At 38.9% G+C, this 17,721-nt stretch overlaps 2 protein-coding genes across 5 annotated transcripts in view; one reads left to right on the plus strand and one right to left on the minus strand.

The window, feature by feature from the left end:
• The window catches only part of RPL9 (ribosomal protein L9), a 219,691-nt gene that overhangs the window by 32,344 nt on the left and 169,626 nt on the right, over window positions 1–17,721 (minus strand). The gene's annotated exons all lie outside the window — the stretch shown is intronic.
• The window catches only part of KLHL5 (kelch like family member 5), a 62,120-nt gene continuing 46,781 nt past the window's right edge, over window positions 2,383–17,721 (plus strand). For 2 of the 4 annotated variants that reach the window (XM_063335900.1, XM_063335901.1), the window contains exons 1-2: window positions 2,383–2,625; window positions 5,573–5,663. The gene's annotated coding sequence lies outside the window, so the exon portion shown is untranslated. Of the gene's footprint in view, window positions 2,626–3,017; window positions 3,123–5,572; window positions 5,664–17,721 lie in introns of those variants that run through there. The other 2 variants (XM_063335902.1, XM_063335903.1) reach the window with 1 other exon arrangement.

A 17,721-nucleotide genomic window follows, 5' to 3' on the forward strand; every position in this document is an offset into this window, starting at 1 on the left:
ATGTACCACGATGAAAATAAGAGAAAAATCAGCACAGAAGCTATTTTATTCATTTGGGGTAGTTCTGTTTCAGGAACATCACCCCCTAATGGCCACTTTCATATACCTTCTAAACAGTAAATGAATCATTTTTGTGAAGGAATTTTGTTCTCGTTTGGCCAAGAAGATTTTTAAAAAATTAGTCAGACTCTCATTATAAAAATGAGTCAGAACCACATGAGTCAGATACGGAGATTTTATTGTTTTATTTATATACATATGCATTGGAGCTGGTGGGAAGGCAATTTTTTTGTACTACAGAATCTCTAAGACTTTGATGGACTATTTATTTGATCATTACAACCTAAAGTTTCTGATCTGGCAAATAAGTGATGTACTAAGTACAATGAACTGAGTGTGAGATGATCGTATTATCATTGCTGCTGTATTCTTAAAAGACAATAGATGTGTTGGCAATCTGTAGGGTGTCTTCAGTGTGTATGCTACCACCCTTTACATCACAAAAAGACTGGATAGAGCCACTACTATTTCTATACACTGTAGTCACATTTTTTCAGCTAAACTTTCCAGTTCAAAAAGTGAAGTCTTTCATTCTGACAACCACCACGATACTCCATAAATTCTTCTTACAGATGAGACTGCAAAGAACATCTCTGAAATGTTCTGAATAAAAGAACGCTGACTAATGCATAATGCATATGTTAAAACAAACAATTTGACTCAAATACAGAGTATATACAGTATAAAGCATTTAATTAATTCAGAAAGCTCTCTTCTGATGTAGTATTTTTCCCACAACCCATTAAATATTGAGTACTACCCAAATGAAGCAATGCTGTTGCAGTCAGAATGGGAAATGTCCTACAAAGTTGAAATGCCCTTCTTGTCATCCAGTTATCTGAGAAGATGAGTAAGCCCGGTGGAAGCAAACATAGTACTCATTCTATAGAAAGACTTGATGGAGCTGTAGTGAATATAAATTTGGTAATATGATATTTTAAATGTAGCACTTTTATGCAACAAAACTAAAGCAAAATGAACTGATTTTTTTGACAGTATAGTACAACAGAAGCAATGGGACACACAAAAAAACATAGGTATGAACTTAAAAAGTAAAATACACCTTTATTTGTCATCTATATTTGTCATCGGTTAGCAAATTAGCTCTACTTTTTGAGCGACTGCATTGCCCCTCAAGTATCTTCTATATCAGTTATTTATATTTTCCTGTTTTCAAGGTTGCCTGATGTTCACCCAAGGTTTCTGCCCAGAGGGAATGGAGAGAATACTGGAAAATAACGGGAGGATTTTGTCAAGTAATATGTGTATCTGTGCCATTCTGATATGTTCAGACTTTCATCATTGTTGGCAGTGCTCAAGGTCAGAACAGAAATTGCCCTACAGGATCGGACCCACCTTCAGCCTCATATAACAACAGCCTGTGGAATGTGTTGAGTTTCAGATCCTATAGGAGGTTTCCAAGAACTCTGCAGTAAGCACATGGGGCATATTTATTTTAGGGCTATTGTGATGGTACATTTTAGTCTAGTTTCTGAGTTCAGGAGGCCCATGCATAATCTGTCCACAGATGGCCCAGGGACACCCTACGCTCTGGACACTATTATCCTTAGGCAGCTGTGTGCGTGTAAACTAACTGAATTACATGCATGTGTGCGGCCTGACCTCGGTTTTCCTTCTTGGTGAAACGCTTCCCTCCACCTAGCTAACAATTTTTACACAGCCGGAAAAATGAGAACCTTTGAAAACCCTACTCTTTGATCAAATGTAGTTAAATTTCACATTTAAAGTCAGACTGGCTGAGAAGTGTCAGGCAGATGAAGCGCGCAGCCACATAGGCCACATTTCCTTACAGAATTAGGCAAAGAAAGCACTACATCATTACAGCATCAAACTTGTACCACCACGCCTCAGCAATGATCTCGGGCGCCCTTGCATCAGTTTTATCAGTCGGAGGCACACCTGACTTGTCACACAGTCAATTAATGTGGAAAATTATTCTACCTGTGGCTGGCCGAGGTCACCGGTAAGGCGTTGCCTAGCGAGGCCGGCAAGGGCTGGAGCCTGTTTGCCTGGCGAGCACCGGCTGCCTCAGCGCCACACCGTGCCAGGTGCCTGAGGGGAGGTCAACGGCCGCCTTGTGTGTCCCCGCAGATTTATTTCACTGAAATGGGGGAGCGGGAAGCTACGGAAACGCTTAGCTTTGTGGGTGCAGAAGACGGTCGACGGTACTCAGGGGCGGGATGAAGGCCTTTTACGGGGTTAACGAAGAGAATCTCCTCAGAAGGGGACGTTCGCTGCCCCGCCGTGAGGCTCCGCCGCCTGAGGGGAGCGGCCCCGCCCCGCCCCTGGCTCTTCTTCCCCCGCCCCCCGCCTGCGCGGCCGCCCCCAGGGCCGGCGCCGCCGGAGCGCGGCGGGGAGGGGCCGGGCCGGGAGCGGGGCCCGCGGGGACCCGTTAGCGGCGGGGAAGGCTCACCCGCCGCCTCCCCCGGCAGAGCGGGGAGCGCTGGCTGCCGCCGGGGCGGAGCGGGACAGGGCGGGGGGGGTGCCGAGGCCTCCCTGTGCCGTTTGTTTTTCTTTCCCCGCCCCCTTGCCGGACGGTGCGAGGTGAGAGGGGCGGCCGGGACCGGGCGGCGAGAGGAGGGGGCCCGGGGCTGCCGGGAGGGGAGGAGAAACCCAGGAGGAGGAGGAGGAGAGGGAGGGCTAGCCGGGGGCGGGCTCCCGCCTCCCCTCCGCCTGCCCGCCGGCTGTGAGAAGCGGCGGGCGGCTGCTGCCCCGAGCAGCGTCCCCGGGGAGGGGGGGCGGTAACGGTCCCCGGGCTGAGGCGGGAGCCCGCGGCCCGCCGCCGTGGCAGCACCGCCGGGCTGAGGACGGGGCTGGCACCCGGGCGGAGAGGCGGCGGCCTGAGGCGGGACAGGGCGGGGGGGCACGGAGCTGGGAGGGGTGTCCGGCGTCCTCCGGTGGGGAGGGGGGGGGGGCACGGACACCCGTGTCCCGCCTGCGGGAGGTGTGTGTGGGGTGTCCTGCGTCCCCGTGGGCAGCTCGCTTCAAAGCTTTCAGAGCGGAGAGCCGGTAAAAGTGCACTTAACACACTGGGCTTTCAGGTATCTGCCCGTTTGTTCGTCTCTTAACCTTCACGATCATAGTATGAAATAATGAAAAAACTATTTTTTTATTTTTTTTTTGAGACGGAACAGAGCAACGACTAACCGAGTCACCGAAACGGGGAGTGGTGGTGTTACGCGCGCGGGGAGGAGGGGGGGGACAACAACAACCCAAAGTATAAGTGTTGAACATCAAACAACTGCTGTTTATATATATTATGGGTTCGTGTTTTTCCTTAAAGCCTTTTTGTGGCTTTGGGCTTTGAACTCGGGCTCGTTTGGCTGCGGGAGCAATGACGGGGCTGAGCAGTCCCGCTGAAGTCAAGCCATCCGTGGCTCCTCGCCAGGCTCTTTCAGCAGTACTGTCAGTTTTTAGCCAGTAATGTCAGAACAGTGGAAAAGGGGAGGCTTGGGTTTGTTGGTTTCTTTTACTTAAAAGTTAATTATGAAATGATACATAAGCTGAACTCCGAATGCAGTCTTATTTTCAGGTAAAAACTATCACTCAAGTCTTCTTAGGAGCATAAATAGGAATAAAAATTTGAACTTATGTCGGTGTAGCTTTTGTATCTAGACAAACTGTGTTGTGGGGATGGATCCTTTTTAAAAACAGATCACAAGATGTGTTTTCATGAGCAGGTCATTAATTTTGTCAGAAATGATCTCTGATCATTTCTCCTGAAGGTATTTTTGCATGAGAATTTTCAGAGGCATATGTGGACAAATATTTAAAAAAAGAACCAACCAAACCCCAAAACAAAAACGCGTTGTTCTTGAACTTCATCGTTCCTGATAGAGGAGATTGTGTTCCCATCTTATGTTTTTCCTGTTTTCCACTTGCTGAACAATGCTAAGGAGCATAAAGCAGGATAGAACCAAAATAATAATAACAACCCTAATCTGAGTTGGATAGCGTTTTCCTCTGCCGTGTGTCAGCTTCATTGAACCGTCCCTTATGTATGTCCTGTGGATGGGCAGGTCCACTACCAAAGCCAGCATGGTTACTCTGTGGCAGTAGATTTTAACACATTGTGTGTCATAGAAATGCAGTGGCCACAAATTAAAAAAAAAAAAAAGAATTTGAAGATGAAAAAATCTTCCACTAGACCATTATGGTCAAACAGTAGTTGCAAACTGTTGCTAACAATGACAGTTCATATTGATGAGCTTGTTCCAACTCTCTGGACTTTTTGTATCACCTGTGCTTTTAAAAACAATTGTTCTTTGGTTGTGTTGGTGTTTTGTGTTTTTGTTGATGTAATTCAGTGTTTCATGATGTGGTAAAGAAGATTTACCTAATCAGACGTAACACGACCCAATAATTAAAGTTTCTACAGCTCTTAAGAAATTACAGTGTTATTTTACATCTCATTACAAAACTCTTACAGTGGGACAGTTCGCCTCCTGCCCTATCAATTAAATTGCCTTTTTTTATAGCAATATTACTAAGTAGGGGAAATGTATTAACTACAAACCTAACTATCCACCGTCTGCTTTTTTTTATAATTCAACATTACCAACAAAGCAACTGCTGCCCATAAATACATGTATTAATTGGCTGTATTGGCCTTAACCTCATCCCTCCAATATGGTTGTTTTTTATGTGCTCCAGATGCAAGAATGAGGTGATATTACTATTCAGGCAGCTAGAAGGTTCTTGCAGCTAGTAGAAGAGATCAGACCATGAGAGGTCAAATATCAGGTATCACATTATGTAGGCAAGTGTTCTATGGGGCTGTTTTCTTTCACTTTAAAGTGCCTATAGTCAATTTATTTGGTGCCGAGACAAAAGTAGACACATACTATTTCAGCAGGCTAGGTTTTCCAAGTAGAGGTCTTACTTTGGCGGGAAAATTTTTAGTGGCTTGTAAATTGGAAAGGGTTGTTACTGTTAGTTACTGTAACAGTAAGTGTGAATTTTTATAGAAGAAAAAAATCCATTTATAGAATCCATTTATTGAAGCATGTACTTGGCTTTATTCACCAATACAGTCAATGTTACTCTTTAGCAACAGTGTTCAGTTTAAGCATTTCATGTGGCAGAGCAGTTCTTGACTGCTCTTTCCTTCATGGAATTACAGATAGCCAAAGATAGGGGTGAAAATGCACTGAGGTTATTTAATTTAAAAAAAAAAGAGATACTGTCAATGTTTCTTGAGAGTTTATGTAATCAATATTAATATTAATATTTATGTATTCATATTAATTCCCCCTCTTTCTTTGGAGTCTTTGTTAATGTGTATGTAACTTGAAGTTGTGGAAGGAACTTAGGTGACAGTTGTGCAGTGACTTCATGTTATCGCCTTCCTCTCAGAAAGTTTGGGAATCAAAGGACAAATGGCAGGAAGTTCTATTTGAATAGATTAGGCAGTCTGCTTTCATGATTTATATTTTTTTTTTCCCCAATGGCTGATTCTTATTTGTTTCCACTATAATTTTTCTACCTCTAGATTTTTGCTGCTACCTCACTCTTTTGGAAAGAGGAAGACAAATGGAACTACATGATTCTTTGAACACCTAGGGATCGTTCCTGTGTTACAGGTAATTATTGTATTTACTCAGTTCTATCAGTAAGTTATGCTACCAGGAATGTGATTCTAGCCCACAAAGGTATTGGGTCTCTCTTACACCTGAAATTTCATCTTTTTTGTGTTATACATCATGTAAGGGTTTCCTTCAGGTGAGCATACACAAAGCGGAAATTGACTTTGCTTTGTGGACTTTACATCATAGTGTTTGGAACGTTTTTATTTGAGTTCATCGCTTCTGCTCTTTATCAAAGCATATTTTATAGAAGGCTGTCAGTATTACTCTAAAGTTCAATTTTAATCTTTTAAAAATGCATGAGAAACTCCTAACTTTGAATCTTTTAATCATTATAGGAAAACCAGGAAAAGTTGATACTGAATCTGTAAGAGAAAATACTGCTTTAGAGAACTGCTTATGAATAGAGGCCCACCAACTGCACAGTCAAATCTCATTACACCAGTAATACTGACTGGCGTTCACTTTCTTTCATATTTTATTTTTTTTTAGCAGGAAAGTAGTAAGACTGTTCTAAGCTAAAGTAATTTTCAAAAGGAATAGCTTTGACATTTACACAAAGCAAAAGAATAAAGAGAATGTTGAAAACATGAATACATGCAAGAATCTAGCTTTATCTGGACTCTCTGTAAAGTAAAATCCTGCTGAAAAAATAGTGCAGTCCAATTTATTTTAGGAATGCTAGGTTTGACTAAAATGAAAAAAAATCTGCTTTCTTGACTGTGAGATATCTCTGTTTTGGGAATATTGATAAAGAAACATGCTCCTTTATTGTCCAGAATTCATTCATGTTACAAACACGGAAGAGAGACGGTCTTCCACGCTGTTCATGTCATCGTCTGTTACATCACTGGCAACCTACCATATACCTAAAATGTTTAACAGTAGATGCTTTAATTTGTTCTGTTGTATATTTTTTACCTCTCTGGTTCTTGATAAAATTTTTGGCATAGTATATTGTGTTATTAACTGTATTTTTGCAGGCTGTAACCTTTGACTAGCTTTCCAGGAGCAAGAACTCTAGAGGAATGTTGCAGTTCTCCATGCTGGAATAACAGAAAGCCTATTTCAAATAAACTTAGTCCAGAGCGACAGCTGAGCACCAGATCAGTGTCCTTCATGGCTGTCTGCTGAGATGCTTCTAGTCTAGAAGTACACAACTCTTGAGACATAATTTTCATTAGTGGTGGTGACAAAGTTCTTGAGAGTTCAGGTGTCAGTCAATCTTTCCTGAGGTGCCTTGAGATTCAGCTCTGTCTACAGAGATATTGACACCATTTGATTTATCCTCTCCCATGTCTGTTTAGAACTCTTTCCCAGACAACCTGTTAACAGCAGTGATAACCAGAAAGTGGTTATCATTGAGACATGTATGTATGGAATTAAGCAACTGGGGAGACCAATCCTTCTTGACTGCCATATTTTCTGGGAAATAGTATGCTTTATTTAATTTATGGTTGTAAAGGATTGACCTTGAGTCAGGCCTTTTCTTTTTTTTTTTTTCCCCATTTCCTTTCTTTTCCTTTTTCCATGTCTTTCCTTTCTGAGGCAGTGTATATCCTTGTTGGTATCTTCCACCATAGATGACATCAACGCTTTCTTGAGCTTTAAAAATTATTAGAACTGCGAAGGTTCCTCAGATATTACTTTAAGAACAGACTTTGTTTTCACTATTTTGCAGTAGTTCAAGATATGGTAGCTCCACTTCCCAAAATAGCTGACCTCCTCCAGATTATCAGAATTTTTAGACTGGGCCTGCATCTTTTTCTCTAGTGGTCATGGAAGTTAAAAAGAATTTGAAACAAATACCAAAACGTACACCAAAGAGAAGGAGCTGAAAAGGTGGATCACTATGGGAGAAATCCATATTCCCATCTCACTGCAAGGTAGAATGACTAATTATCAAGCAGGGCTGATGATTAATAATTATGTCTTATGGACTATGCTGGCATTTTTCCAGAGGACAAATTTCTGTAAAGTTGAGAGGGATATTGATTTCAATCTGTTCAGAGGAATACTTTGCCCATTAATTACCTCTTCTGGCAATTCTAAGTGCAACTGATGTTAAAAATCCTAATGTCTTCCATAACAACAGGACATACTTTGAGGAAGAATTTTTGATTTGTAAATTGTATTCTTCTAAGGGCATCAGTCAGATTTTCAGACTTAATGGAAAACTGTTTAAAAAACTGTACAAGATGTTTTTGTAAAACAGTGAAATTTAAGGTAGAGCACTGGCTTCATCTCTTCTGCTTTTGGCAGAAGAATTCAACTAACTTGCTTAAAATTTGTAATGCTTTCCAATTTAAGAAATTGACACTTAAATAAGCATTCTACTTTTATTTTGTGAAAACTCCTATGGTCCTGTATTATATGTTCAGTGGTGATATGGTTTGGTGGTTTTGGTTTTGTTTTTTTTTTTTCTTGAAAGGGTATATCAGTTGTTCTGGACATCTTTTTAGATATATTCTAAGTGCTTTCCTACTTAAGGGATAAACACCTTTTTAATTTTGAGAAATGTCACCCCTTACAGTTTTAAAAAACCCAAGTGTTTTGCATAATTACAGCCTTTTAAGCCTTTGAAAAACATCTTGAAAATGTAAGGTGTTTCTAATGCCTACTCTTACTGGATTTTATACGGGGGAGAGGAGGAGCAAAATGTGTCTTACCTAAAAACAAAAATGAAACCCTAAGTACCTAACCATTGCTGTGGACATCTTAATGTTTTCAGACCTGTTTCTGATAGTCTTTCCTTAATTATTTCCTGTGAGTTGTAATTAAAGGCTTTTTGTTCTGATAGATAGGCTTTGTGTCTGCAACAATAAAGCAATTCTCACCTTGGCAAAGCGTTACACCTGTAGCATTGGAAAGAACAACATTAAATGAAATATTAATTCATTTTGTGAAACGCTGGGTATTATGAGGCCAGAACAGTAATTATTTCTTTCATCACTCTCTGTTTTGTGATTACAGTAGTCTGTGTTTGGTTGAAAAGAAATTCCTCCCCTCCAGTCTCGGTTCTGATTAGAACTCAGACCTGTAAGGAGAGAGGGTCTGCAGGAAACACTTCTTTACTCACTAGTATCTGAGGTACAACTTCTGAAATGCTGTATTAATAGCAATTACCGAAAAAGAAAAGAAAAAAAAAAAAAAGACAATCTTCTGAAAAGCTAAATACAAAACATAAAAAATAATTAAATTTTGCAGTTTCGAGTTTTCTGTTGATTGAAATGATTCTATTTTTAAACTATTTCTGTTCTATCTGCTTCCTGCCAGTTTCCCTGAAGTTCTCTCTTCATCTTTTTTTAACCAGTTTAATTAATAAACAATATATTTTAAAAGCTAGACTTAGATGGAGCAGAACGTATCTCCTATTCTTCCCTCCATGTTTCACACAGTTTTTTCAGAATAAGTGAGAGTGTGGTAGTGTGATCTGCTTATGGTTTTTAACCCTTTCATTTTCAGTGTTGCTTATTGGCGGCCATATTCTCACCTGCAGGAACTGTTTACACATTTTTAATATTGACTTTGAATAGAAAGATCTTGCAGCCTATCAAACTATAAGCAATTTAACTTTCTAAGCACTCCTTTTTTTTCTTTTTTTTTTTTTTTTTTTTTTCCCCCTGGCACTCTTGAATCCATTTTCTGTCTACGTTGTCATAAAAGGGAAAGAGCAATGAAGGAAAAGAAAGAGAGAAAAGAAAAACTTGTGGTCAGGTCTTTATACCATCCTGCTCTCAAAAATCTATTTCAAAGCATGCTAAGCTATCATGCAATCATGGCTATTCAGAACCAGAAAAAGGAGAAAACTACGTAATCTCAAACCTCTTCTACGTTATTTTTTAAATTCTAGCATTTTTTCTGATGTGTCTTCCACCTCTTCCACCTCCCCTTCTTTCTGTAGCGTATTATGAAGCTGTGAGAGGAAATACTGATAACATTTTGATATGGGCTATATAGGCAAGATAATGATATAATCTGCCTAGTAGAGATTTGAGTTGATTTGGGTGGAAATAGTATCGCTCATTATTTAAAAAAAAAAAAAGTACACACCATTCTTACACATCCTGTACCCTCAATTTCAGAGCCAACAGAACTTGTCAAAATCAGGATAAAGTATAACTGTAGAAGAGATGAAATATTCACAGCACCTGGCTATGTAATATGGAACATATTCGTAGTGTACAATAAGACAAGAGTCAAGCCCAGAGAGGTTTGCTAGTCTGAGCTGTAAAGAATACAAATAGTAACATGGCTGAAGTACCAAATTAATTAAATGTTTACAAGTAGTGCATATGTGGTGAGGAGACATAGGAGAAGCTCACAGGAAGATGAGGTTTTTATAAGCGGTTGTGGTGATTGGATTGTTTGCAAGCAAGTTCTTACTTGTTACCAGAGTAGACATTTTGTGTTGATTTTTGCACAAATAAGCTATTACCCTGGCAGTTGCCTTCCAGATAAGTAAAGCATTCTATGTTGATTATTCATTATATCCATATGCATTTTTCTGGTAGGTATTCTAAAATATACTGTAATATTCTAAAAAGAAGTACTTTTGAATATTAAATGATTGCTTGGTCCTTGCCAAAGATGAAATCAAAGTTTAAATCTTGCTCTTGTACATGCAGTAAGAGAAATGGTATTTTGGATGTAAATGTAATCACAAGCTTGTGCATTCAAAGAATAATTAAAGCATTAAAAAGCAGAGCATTTAATGATGTTATCATAACTTGATAAGGCTTGGCAAGCTCTTCACCAAGAACCATAGCATTTTAAACTTGGAATTATTTTCCAAGGAAATAAAAGTACTTAACAAAAATTAATCTGTGAGTTTATAAATATGTGGGCAGATCAAGTGATAAGTAATCAAACTTCACTCTTTTGTACCTCCTCTCACTTCTTGATAGATATTTTTTTCAGTTACGAATACAAATTTAAATTGCACCTTTGCATAAGAAATTGACTGTTTTGACCAAAGAACAATTGTACTTAAAACAGATTGATAGCTTCAGTAGATATTCAAACATTATTGTTTGAAAACTTGCAAGCTCAATGAATGAGAGTACTTTTTATAAATACTGAAAACTAAATTAGTAATTCTTAGAGCTTTGAGCTAATGGGGAGGGTAGATGGACAGACCATCTAAATCTCATGAGATCTACGTGCAGTAGTACAATATGTTTACTTTGTATGTCCCTTAAGATTTAGCCAGAGTTGAAAGGACAAAAAGAAAAAAAAAACAAACCAGTTGGTAAGTGAATAATTAAAGTTTTTTCTCAATTATGCCTTCTCCTTCTGACAGTTTAGCCATCTGAGTTCAAGAGTTTTCTCTTTTTTGGGCACACTATTTTAATACCTCATGCGCCTGGGAGTGCCAACAGTTTGGATTAGTATCCTGTATTCCTCCTGGCAGTTTATTTATATTGCTGTTGTCTACATCTTACTCTCTGTGCAGAATAGGAAATGTTTTAGGATTCCTTTAAAAACAGGGGTGAGGCAGCTCAGATGGGTATCCATGTGCCTCTTAGGATAACTGAACAGTTAATTCTGCAAGTACTTTAATGACTTAAAGGTTTTATAGGTGGTCTGGATTTCTGTCATTGTTGCCTTCTTTCTCAAGGTCACTTCAGTTTTACACAATAGTGGAAGGGAAGGATCTCATAGTTGTGTTTGAACAATCTGTCAGTCAGACAGTGTGGTGATTCTGTTCTATTTTGTTTCTAAATCCTAGGCTTAGGTAATACATAGCCGTCCAAGCTAAGGCAGTTTTGCATGCTCAGAAGCAAAAGATATGCAGCTTGTGAGTCTGCAAGTTCCCTAGACGAGTTGGATTTATGTCTTTTGTTTTGTTGGTTCCTCCATTAATAACATTTCTGTCTACTTGCCAATTTCAGTCAAACTCTGACAGAATGGAGCCCTTATTGTGTTTAAATTCCTGAAAGGTTTTGAAAATATATGGGTAGGTAGGGAAGGCCGAATAAGTAGTACTACTGCCAGGTGATGAGCTTGTTCTGCTTCTGGGTCTGAATATGACAAAGGATGCCCTTATCCTGCCTGTCCTGGTGCTTAGTAGGGAGGGATATGCGTGCATGTGGGTGAGGGAGACTACGTGAGATGAAGCATATGGAGTTATTGTTAGAAGAGCTTGTAAAATAAATAATAGTGGGCAACCTGAGATTACTTCTGCATGAAACTGCAGAGACAGAATGGTGAGCCTATGAAACCAGTTTTCTGATTATATTTATAAATACATGGTGACTTGATACGTAGTTTAATCTGGGAGTTAATAATATCCGAATACAGAATTAAAGGATATTTTTTCCTTATGTGCTTCAGATACGTATTATTTTAAGCAACACTGACTCAAGGCAGAGGACTAGTTTTGGTTTAGAGTGAAGGGGATAATTAAATGTACTGTGACTTGTTCTACATGTTTTTTTCCTAATAATACTTCCTTGAGCCAAATCACTGGTAAAATCAATGGAAAGCTTTAATTAACATCTCTAATTTAATCATGTTGCTTTTACGACTTCATGAGGCTTATTGTAACACAAAAAACCTAGCATCAAGATACGATGCTTGTAATTAAAGCAAGTAATACAAGGCATTTTATTGTGTATTTATAAACAAATATATGTATGATCCAATTTAAACATTGCTGGGACTGATTATGAATACAGCTGTCTAGTATTGATCTCTCATTTCAGTGCTTAATTTCAGATTTACAGTTACTGCTCTAAATGTCACTTACTACAGAGAAAGAAGATGAAAGAGTTGGGTTTTCTATTCTACAATACTTTCTAGTAATGTATATCTCTCAGCTACTAGTGTGTCTAATTATAAACAGGATTTTTAGTAATGATTGTTGATGATTCATCTCACAAGTCCTTAATCAGAGTATGAACACTTAAAATGCTCTTTTAAAAATCTTTACGATAATACATATATTTCGTTAAGAAATAGAGATAATTTCTTTGTGTGGCATTTCTTGCGTAGTCATTGCTTCATCTGTGGTCAATGAATTGTATAAGGAGCAATCATCCCCGGCAAGCTGAATTGGAAAAAAGCTGTTCTGTACCATACTGTTGTATTAAAGTAAATCATATATATTTAGAGTTCGCATAAAAAAACCTTAATACCATAGTGGAGGGGGGAGAACATGTGCATGTACAGTATCCTTTTGATGATGTTCTAACAAAATGCTTCTAAAGTATTTCTTTAAAATGTAGGGCACTTATTACTTTTGTTTATATGTATAAAAGATGAAAGAAATATTTCATTTAGCGGGGGGATGAGAATAACCTGTTATGGTGGAGCAACATTTTCTTTCAGTGGCGTGGAACTGATGCATTGAAATTCTTTCCTCCTGTACGTCTAGTTACCATGCTTGACAGTCATCTTCTGTACTTGTAAGGATCATAACCACAAACTGGCAGTAGATCAAATTGTTTTCTTTTTTATCTGTCTAACCTTGAGTTTACCAAAATCGTCTCTTTCTATCCAGCTGTTACTTTTAAGGCTCTGATGGCATAAAGGCACTTAATCGATGTGAGTGCACAAATGGAATTAGGATGCTCATTTGATAGGTTACGTTGTTTTCATATTACTTGTATGATAAATGCAGATTATTATTATTAATTAAAAGAAGTCTTTACTTGTCACAGCAGCCATTCCTGTAAAGTCAGTTTAAGGAAGGAGCGTAAGTTTGTGAAATAAGTAGATGATCATCAAATAGATACTTGATTTCTCTTTTGCCACCTTACAAACAGATCAACATTTCACAGAATCACAGAATGGTTGAGATTGGATGGGACCTCTGGAGGTGATCTGATCCAGCCCTCTCTGCTCACGTGGGGTCACCAAAAGCGGGATGCCCAGAACCACGTCCAGGCAGCTTTGGAGTATCTCCAAGGGTGTTGACTCCACAACCTTCCCGGACAACCTGTACTTGGTCGTCCTCACACTGAAAAGATGTTTCCTTATGTGTTGGTGGAACCTCTTGTGGTTTTGTTGTTGCCTGTTTGTTGCTTCTTGTCCTGTCACTGGATGGCCCTGAAAAGAGCCTGGCTCCATCTCTTCAGATATTTGCTCACATTGATGAGACCCTCCTGAGCTTTCTCTAGGATAAACAGGCCCAGCTCACTCAGACTTTCCTCCTGTGAGAGATGCTCCAGGGCCTTCATCATCTTAGGGGCCCTTTCCTGGACTCTTTCCCTCGTACTGAGGAGCCCAGAACCGGACACAGCATTCCAGGTGTGGCCTCTCACTCCCTACTGGAGTAGAGGGGAAGGATCACCTGCCTCAACTTGCTGGCAACACTCCTCCTAATGCAGCCCAGGATACCAATATCCTTCTTTGCTGCAAGGGCAGATTGGTGGCTCATGTTCAACTTGATGACCCTCAGGTCCTTTTCTGCAAAGCTTCTTTCCAGCTGGGTGGTCCTCAGCACATAGTGGCACATGGGGTTGTTCCTCCCCTGGTGCAAGATTTTGTTACTTCCCTTTGTTGAACTTCATGAGGTTCTGAAGGCCGATCTTGCTAGTAAAGGCTGACTCAGAGGGCATTCCATACTTAAGCCTTTTCCATGTCCTGTGTCACCAGGGCCCTCCCCATTCAGCAGCAGGCCCACATTTTGCTTAGTCTTCCTTTTGTCACCTGTGTACCTGAGAAGCCCTTCTTGTTGCCTTGGATGTCCCATGTGAGATTCAACTCCAGGTGGGCATTCAGTGGTAGGGTTCTCTTTATTGCCAGGATTTTTATGAGAAGTTCTGTTTGTGATGCTATGCACAGCTGGGTTCCTAAGATGTCATAAATGTGTGTCTTGTGTAGATGTAACATTAATTCTTTAAACTAAATAAAAGTTTTGGTTTTCATATTAATGAGACATTAATATGGTTCTCATAACCGTTAATGTGTTACTTGTAAACATTGATACGATTCTTACAAGCATTCTGCCTTTTAGCGTGATGATTGTTGGTTTTATACTTCAATCACTTGTGTTGCCTTTCTGAGAGACCTGTATTCTGCAACACTATTTTTGAGTTGCAATGGTCAATTATACGCAAGGAATTCCAGTTGAGGTCAAACCATTTGTTTTATAAATTTGTAATAAAATATGATATCCTCATATATTATCCCTTATGCAGCTGAAAGTCTCAGTTCGGGGGCAGGAGGGTGTTTACTGAAGCTACTAATTAAGCAGGGGTCCTCATTGAGATAGAAATAATGAGTCTCTTGAGGTGCCGTTTGGTGTTAAATCATTCACTCAGAATGCTGGTGTCTCTATCTTGAAATACTTTGCTTCAGTAGCTGTGGCATTGTGTAGCTTGACATTTAAATACAGTGTAAACGTTTTGCCCATGGACCTCTGTGTATTTCTCTTGCCTGTTTGTAGAGTCTGGCATAGAGCACTATCTTGTATTACCTAATCACTTACAAATTTACTACTTCACTGTTGTTTTACTGTGTCATAATCTGGTAGTTTTCTATATGGGACCTCATCTAGAACTGTAAGTACCTGTAATTTTTTACCAAACAAGCATCCACTCTGCCGTTGACAATGTTGGTATTGTTGTTTTTTACCCATTTTTTCTGTGGGGTTTTGAGGAAAACTGAATGCCTCCTGGTGAAATAAAGCTGCCGCTGTCATGGAAAAATGTAAAAATATCTTCTTCGGTTTGCAAATCTGCCTACAAAGGTGACCTTGTCTGTTGTGCTTATATTATCTTCATAAAAGGAAACTACCTCTGTGTTATTTTGTTTGGATTTGCTGCAATCCTTCAACCTGTGCTATATGGCCTTTTGTAGCTTTATTAGGCAATACCTTCCTAAACTGGTTCTACAGAATGGCTTTACTTTCAGCAAGACATCTTTGAGTATCTGCAGAACAGTGTTTTTGTCACCACTCTTCCTTAACAGTGACATTTCTAGAGATGATTTGTGTTGGAGTATTACTGTCTCTAGATTGATGACTGTACCTTGTTTTCATTAGAATTGGTGGTACCAATATTCCTGGAGTGTATGAACTAGGAACCTTGTGCTTGTCTTAATCTTTGTGTGGCTACTTGAGCCTTTTGGTACAGAAAACTGGTTTTGTGATTTGGGGGACTGGCCTTTCACAGTGTTGCCCAATTTATATTATAAATGAGTTTTAACTGAAAAACAACAGCTGACCTGATGGACTTGGAGTGCAAACTTTTAAGGGTGAATAAGCTTCAGGAAGCTTGCTGCACTGTATATTCTGGAATAGCTCTGCATTACAGTTGTACTTGTAGATGGTGTAGTTCCTGATAGTGCTTGAGTATTACTTGGATAGACAAAAATCAATGATAATGTTTTAATGTTAAAGAAATGTAAATGTCTTGGATCGCAACCGTTGTTCTGTGTGAGCCAGTATGATGCCTGAGCTAAAAAACTCTAGGATCTGACAGTGTAGTCTTCTCCTACGTGTGGAAATTTTTTTAATTTTTTTTCCCCTCATCTGAATAAAATAAACAGCAAACCAGGCTGTTGCTCTGTACAGGTCTTTTCATGCTACCGTTAAGCTGAGTGCTCTAAAGTCAGTGTTTCTAAACATATGGCTTGCACCTCTCAAGGGAAATGTGCAATGCGAAGTGGCAGAAAGTTGCGATGTGGTGCCAGTAATTTGGCTGCAGCTCATTTCTGCCAGTCAGAACAATGAATTTAAGTACATACAGTCAGTAACTGTAGGGCGTTTTCCTCTTTTTCACCTGGATGAGCTTTGCTGTTGCTGCTGTAAGGGGCTTTTCACATAACCATGAACCAGAAGTGTTTCCACTTACAAAAAACTTTGGGATAGGAAGTGATTATTGGTTTATAGAATCACAGAGCACAAACATAGCTATTTTCCTGTAGTCTTTGTTGAGCTATTTCTGTAATTTTGGGGCTGGAACACAATAATAGGTAGGAAAAAAGAAAGTAAACATTTAATGTATCTTTTAAGATAAGCATAGTTATAAGCAGAACTGGAGTTCGGGGTTTGCCTATAGCAGTTTTCTTTGAACAGTTATTTTAATGCCTCAAATTAATATTTTAAAGTTTAAAAATCCCTTTTTAAAAAATGTTAAATTTTTATTGCCTTTTAATGCTGTAAGTATTTGATTAATTGATGAACATCTTACGGTCAGCGAACCTTTCTTATGCTTTAGAATACATATCTAGGATCTCTAAACATTGGCAACAATACATTACTTCATCACATCTTAATGAGTCTAGTTATATCTAAAATAGATCTTTTTGTATTTAATGCTTTTGTTAAGCAGCGAAGTATTTTTGAGGAGAGAAACAACTCTTGCAGTCAAAACAAAGACTTTATCTAATTATTTTGACATTTTCATTCTTAATTGGCACTTAAAGAGATCATTAATATCTTCTAAGGACTAGCTGAGCCTTTATGCCCCTAGATCATAAATTTAAAAATGGGTAAGTTTAAATCCATTCGACAGACTAAATTCCTTTAAAATATTATATGAGTTGCCCTGAAGTTGGGTGATGATAGTTTTTTTGAAGCCAAAATACAGCAATGATAGGAAAAATGTTACCATGAAAAGTGGTGTTCAGATTCAAATCTTAAAAGTGCCTCAGAAAAGTATTCCGTAAATATATTTATTTGAAAATGTAACTAACTTCCTAGTGAAAAGGAAAAGTCATAATGAATAAAAGCACTTAGACCTGATTATTTAAATAATATGTTTTTCCATATTTCCCAGTGATGTATGTAATAATGTTTAGAGTTTACCTTCCTTTAACATTTGTATAAATAAACGTATATAATATCAAAGAATATCAGTGTAGTAAAGTTTTTGGCAAGTAAAAAAGATTTTTATATCTCTGTGGATATAAACTGTACTGAAGATCTTGGAAAGAGCAATTTATAAAGCTGTCATGCTATGTTCTCGGTGTTACCGATTTGCTCAATTGCAGATTTAACATACAGTATACATTTAAATGTTTTCCTTTTGTTCACAAGGCAGAATCTGGGAAACTGACCTCCACTGCTAACTGCAGGAATTGATTACTTTGTGGAGCTGCTCAT

The sequence above is a fragment of the Chroicocephalus ridibundus genome, chromosome 5 (genome assembly GCF_963924245.1).
Source record: "Chroicocephalus ridibundus chromosome 5, bChrRid1.1, whole genome shotgun sequence".
Taxonomy (NCBI): Eukaryota; Metazoa; Chordata; class Aves; order Charadriiformes; family Laridae; genus Chroicocephalus; species Chroicocephalus ridibundus.